A 6,472-nucleotide genomic window follows, 5' to 3' on the forward strand; every position below is an offset into this window, starting at 1 on the left:
GTAGCCCTGGCTGTCCTATAGAACTGGCTCTGTAGATCAGGGTAGGCTTGAACTCAGAGATCTGTCTGCCTCTGCCTCCTGAGTGCTGGAATTAAAGGCATGCACCACCACACCTGGCAATTTCAACATTATTGAAACCCTAGATCTCCAAGCCAAAAACACCACCTACAGATTGGCAAGACAGTAGCCTCCAGTCTTATCTCCTAAAGCAAACCAGACACCCTGCCCCTGAAAGATTTACAATCTTCAGAATCTTTGGGTGGTACAGACTCCACTGACCCCTCCACTTCACAGCAATGGAAGTCTTTTCCATATGTATTTATGATACTTAAAGAATAACACTGGGTGGCTGGATTGCTCAGTGGTTAAGAGCACTTGTAACTCTTGCAAAGAACCCGAATTCGATTCCTTGCACTCACACAGCAGATCACAACACTCTGCAACTCCAGTTCCAAGTATATCTGATGCCCTCTTCTCCCTTCCTCAGGCATCAGACATGCAAGTGGTACACACACATACATGCAGGCAAAACACCCATACACATAAAAATAAATGTTAAAAAATGAATAAAACTGGAATTCACATCCATATGCATCCAGTAGCACCTGGATAGTAACCCAGGGGAGACTTTTGCTCCATTTTACAGATGACGCTAGCAAGGCTCAGAGAGGTAGAGTGATGGGTCAATCGTACACAGCGAATGGCAGAGTGACAATCCAGGCTGTTGGGCTCCTCATTTAAGCCTTTTAAAATCACAGGGAGTGGATTTCACATTTGTTTCTCATTTGGCTAGACATATGCAAAGAGTCAAGGAAAGTGAGGAAGACTGTTGTGTAGATTTGAGGGAGGAGACTGAAGATGGGAAGGGTGAGGAGGGTACAAGACACAGGTGGGAAGTGCCCATTACTAACTAGTCCTTTAGAAGGATTAGAGCACACACAGTGTATTACACCAAATGAAAGCCCCAAATTCTTGCTCTCCTGCAAGCTATTCCTCAGTAATTTTCCCTAGTGCTGGGGATTTAGACAGGTATGAAGATCCAATGACATCTGCCCTCTCAAGGGAAGGCCCGGTGGCTCCTGCAGCCCATTCAGGTCAACCTGGGGGAGACTGTGCCCCCCACTCAGAGACCTCCAGTTCCAGTTACATGCTCTCTTTAAAGCCAAACTGATTTCTCTGATTGAGAGTTTACTATCAATCTCAATGTCTCAAAGACTTCAGTGGCTCCTGGTTTTCACAATGATGCAGGGGGATAAAGGATGTGGGAATACAAGAAAGGGCTGAATAAAGAGAGGGTGAGCAGCTTGCAAAGCCATGCCTCGCTTATCGCACAACCTTGGCCAGGTCTCACTTCCCTTTTCTAAAGTACAGTGTTTTTGCTCTAGAGGAGAGTGACGGGGTTGCCCTGGCCTTGCCCATCTTACAGGGATCTCCGTGGACATACATTGAAGCAACAGATGCCCAGTGCTGCACCGAGAGGCAGAACCATGCCTCCATCTCACTCCTTGTTATACATGGGAACTGTGAGCCAGGTTTGAGTCTTTACTTTTAGTACTAAAAAGAATTTCTTGGATTTGATCCATAGCAACGCACAATACACACACACACACACCACATATAATCCCACATCAAGTATGAGTGTATGTATAGATAGATAGATAGATAGATAGATTAGATAGATAGATATAGATATAGATATATTATAAAGTAATGGACTTGGATTGTAGACACAGACAAACCACACATATGTTGCCCATACAACTTTGTGACCTGGAACAAATTGCTTCACCTCTTTGAGTCTGCATTTATATTTTATTTACTAATTAATCTATAAGATAGGAATAGAGAGCCTATCAGGCCAAAAGATGGTCAGATAGGATGGTAATCATGACTTCTGGTACCCAGAATGGAATTCTCTGTTCCTAGGATTTCTACCCTTTCTCTTTTGTGTTGTTTGTTGGAGAATCTAAAACCCCAAGCATTTCTTTTCAAATTATAGAGACACATTTCACTGCAGAATCAGGAAAACACATGAAAGAAAATGTAAGTCACTGTGCTGTCACACACACCCCCTCCAAGCATTGCCACTGCTAATATTTTAGTGACTCTCAGGCTGGGCTTTTCTACTATGTGTAAGCAACCAAGATTATGTATATAGCCTGGTCACCAGCCTTTTCACTCACTGCCCTAAGTAAGCATGTTTCTGCCTGATTAGCCTTGGAGAACTTCACACTGACTCTTCATACACTGCGGTGGTATAAATATCACTGTACTGAACATTCTCATTCATTCATCGTGTGTGTGTGTGTGTGTGTGTGTGTGTGTGTGTGTGTGTGCGCGCGCGCGCATGCGATGACTTCCTTGGGATAAATGTCAAGAAATAAAGTGGCGGGGGCTTGAGAGATGGCTCAGTGGTTAAGAGCATTGGCTGCTCTTCCAAAGGTCCTGAGTTCAATTCCCAGCAACCACATGGTGGCTCACAACCATCTGTAATGAGGTCTGGTGCCCTCTTCTGGCCTGCAGACATACACACAGACAGAATATTGTATACATAATAAATAAAAATAAATATTTAAAAAAAAGAAAGAAAGTGGCCAGATTAAATGATACCTACATTGCCCAGTATCACTTTAAATGGCTTATTATTGTGTATGCATGTGAGGAGGCTTTGGGGCATGTGCTATGACATGCATGACAGTGGAGGTCGGAGGACAACTTTTGGGAGTCAGTTTTCTCCTTCCACTGTTGGTTCTGGAGATCCAACTCAGGTCACAAGGTTTGGAAGGCACTTCTACCAGCTGAGCCATCTGGCCAATGAAAGTAACTATTTTATATTTATTTTTTATTTATTGTTTTTTTTATGTGTGCAAGCACATATGTCCGTGTCCGTGTGTGTGTGTGTGTCCCCAGATGCCATGGCATATGTGTATAGGTCAGAAAACAACTCTCAGGACTCAGCTCTTTTTTCCCACCATGTGGCTACCAACTCCAGCTGTCAAGTTCAGCATTAGGTGTTACCTGCTAAGTCATCTTGCTAACCCCCATATTTTATGATCTGTATGTCTGTCTGAGACACAGTCTCACTATGTAGCCCTGACTGGTCTGGAACTTGTCATGTAGGCCAGGCTGGTCTTGAACTCATAAAGATCTGCTCACCTCTGCCTCCCCGGTGCTTGGATAAAAGGCATGCAATACCACATTCAATTCCCAAGTAACATTTTAAAGTGTAGAAAATAAAGTAGGGTCTGGAAAGATAGCTAAATTGTTAAGAGCACTGGCTGCTCTTCCAGAGGATCTAGGTTCAATTTCTAGCTTCTGTAACTGCAGTCTCAGAGGATCTGACGCCCTCTTCACGCTTCCAGCAGTTTCTGCACTCAGGCGGTGCACATAAACTCACTCGGGCTCACATACATAAATAAAAACAAATAGGTAAATATATAAGTATTTTCCTTCATCCTTTCATTCTGCAAGCATTTATCGATCACTTTGCAAATGTTAAGTGGGGGGGGCATGTTGTGAGAGATGTGACCATGAACATTACAGACCCACTGTTGCCTCAGGGCCTTATGAGGTTAGGGAGAGAGACAAGAATCAGACGATGAACATCTGGTGAAGAAGGGCAAAAGTGGTCAAGGGCAGACAGGCAGGGCTGGTGGCCAAGCACCAGAAGATATGTTCCTCTTTTCTTTCTTGGTGGATCTCTCACGAATCATAGGCTGTCTTCAACTTCCCCTAAAACTATAGACCAGTGTCTCTGGGTAGAGATCAACAAGGATGGATGAGATAACAGACTTGAATTGGGTCTGGCCAGAAATGTGATAACATCTGTTTCTAATTCTCAAGGGGGGCTAGTTCCCTCTCCCATTCCAAGCCTATTCTTGGTGTGCAAAGCAGGCTGCGCATGCACAAACAGTAAATGTTAGTCTCTTCTGTCAAGCACCATAAAACGCTTGTTTACAAAAAGGAATTAAACTCTTCTTATCACCCCAACACTGTGAAACCTCAGTGGGTGAGAATGTCATAAGTTCCAGGACAGGTACCAAAGCTACAGAGAAACCTTGTCTCAAAAAAAAAATTTTTTTTTTTTCCTTAAAGGAGAGGCACCAAGATGGCTCAGAAGGTCAAGGCTCCTGCCAAACTGGAGAACTGGGTTTTCCCTGGAGCTTGCGTGGAAGAAGAAGAGTGACCTCTGCAAGTAGTTCTCTGTTCTCCACAGATGTACTATGACATTCTTGTACACAGCCATAAATAAATAAATATTTAAACAATTGCAAGAAATGCATGCTCTGAGGTATCTTTTTACAGACACCAACACCTCAATCCTTCTCAAAATCATGCATTCGCAGGCAGTAGCCCCCTCCCCGGTGTATTTCATTTCCAATCACATTTGTTGATCTTTCCTTTCCTGGTGCCATTGTGCGTGAGAGGCTCTGTAGTGAACTTCCACCTGTCACTTTGGGCCTTCTCACAGTCCCTGGGTGTATTTTATTATCTCTCATCTTTCACCTGTCTAACTGGAGAAGGAAACGTGACAACAGACGCACATAAGGAGCTGGGAAAGCCTCGTGCCTTTCTCTCCCATCGGTTGGGTTCCATAGGGACTGGAAGGGAAGTCATGGCAGGGTGTGTCCTCACCTCAGTCCTGACACTGTGCCCAGGGGAAGTGCATTTATCAGCGCTACAACATTATTGTCAAACCTCTTCTGATCCCTCCACACCTCTCACGGATGGAGGGATTGTGTGTGAAAGTGTACATTCAGGATGAGCTGGGATAGCAGTCTTGGGATCTAGCAATCATTAACCTGGAGGCCCCTGTAGAGATTGGAATGCAGAAGGGAATCCTTATCTCCTTCCCTAGTTGCCACCAAGCCTCTTGCTTCCACCTGTCCTCAACTTGCGCACCAACTGCTTCCTTAGCATTGGCCACCACAGGACAGTAATCTGGTGTCACACGACAAGTGCAGCTTTACATTTCTTCTTGTTCATGGTCTTCAGAGCCAGCCTCAGCTGCCTCTCAAGCCTCCCAAACCTCTTCTTATTTGTTACCTTATGGAACTCCCTCCTCCTTTCTCTCTTCCAACACAGGGTTTCTCTGTGTAGCCCTGGCTGACCTGAAACTCTTTGTAGACCAGTCTGACCTCGAATTCAAAGATCTGCCTGTCCCTGCTTCCCAAGTGCTGGGGTTAAAGGCAAGCACCACCTGGCAATGAGGGAACTCTTAAGAGATGATACTGTTCCTTCCTGTTCAAAGTATCATCCCATCCCTCCATCACAGGGAGCATTCCTTTTTTAAAAAAAATTATTGATTTTTACTGAGCTCTATATTTTTCTCTGCTCTCCTCCCTGCCTGTCCCCTCCCCTTCAGCCCACTCCCAAGGTCCCCATGCTCCCAATTTACTTGTCTTTTTCTACTTCCCATGTAGATTAGATCCATGTATGTCTCTCTTAGGGTCCCCATTGTTGTCTAGGTTTTCTGGGATTGTGATTTGTAGGCTGGTTTTCTTTGCTTTATGTTTAAAAACCACTTATGAGAGAGTACATGTGATAATTGTCTTTCTGGGTCTGGGTTACTTCACTCAAAATGATGTATTCTAGCTCCACCCATTTGCTGCAAAATTCAAGATGTTGTTATTTTTTCTGCTGTGTAGTACTCCATTGTGTAAATGTACCACATTTTCCTCATCCATTCTTCAGTCGAGGGTCATTAAGGTTGTTTCCAGGTTCTGGCTATGACAAACAATGCTGCTATGAACATAGTTGAGCACATGTCCTTCTGGCACGATTGAGCATCGTTTGGACAGGGAACATTCTTGGAGGGACGCAGACAGTGGGGTGGGACTCCTCTGTCTACCCCAAAGGGGGAGCTTCTCTATATAGGAGAGACACCTTGGTAAGTCTGCTGGTGTACTGTCCCTTAGCTGGCTCTTAGGTACTGTGAACTCACCCAGAAAGGAGCTGAGGTTTATCAGTGTTTGCCTCACTGATGGGAGCCGCTGGCTCTGTAGTTCAAAACAGGTCCTCAAGGTGTGGGCTTGCCTCCTGGCAGGAGGAGAGAAATGGGTTAACCTGAGGAATCGTCGTGAAAGTCGATCATACAAGAACTTTTCAGAGTCTGACTCTCTGTATTTAAAATCTCAGTTCAAGCCGCTCATGGAGGTATTAGTATTAATTCCAGCACTCGGGACGCAGATCTTCTCTGTGAATTCGATGTCAGTCTGGTTTACTAGTGAGTTCCAGGCCAGCGAGGGCCACAAGGCGAGACTGTGCCTCCAACAAATAAAATCTCATTTTAAAAATGGGAGAACTATGCATTCCCATTGCACAGGTGAACAAAATGAAGGCTTGAACGGGAAACAGCCATTTTTACAATTAGCAATTAAAATCCAAGCCGGCTTGATTTAAAAAGCGGAGTTTCCCACAATAACGGCACGTACAGAGAAACACACTACCTAATTCTGGTTTGCCGGGCTTC

Source organism: Microtus oregoni, unplaced genomic scaffold (assembly GCF_018167655.1).
Source record: "Microtus oregoni isolate MIOR12 unplaced genomic scaffold, Mior012 000004F_ref0000308, whole genome shotgun sequence".
Taxonomy (NCBI): domain Eukaryota; kingdom Metazoa; phylum Chordata; class Mammalia; order Rodentia; family Cricetidae; genus Microtus; species Microtus oregoni.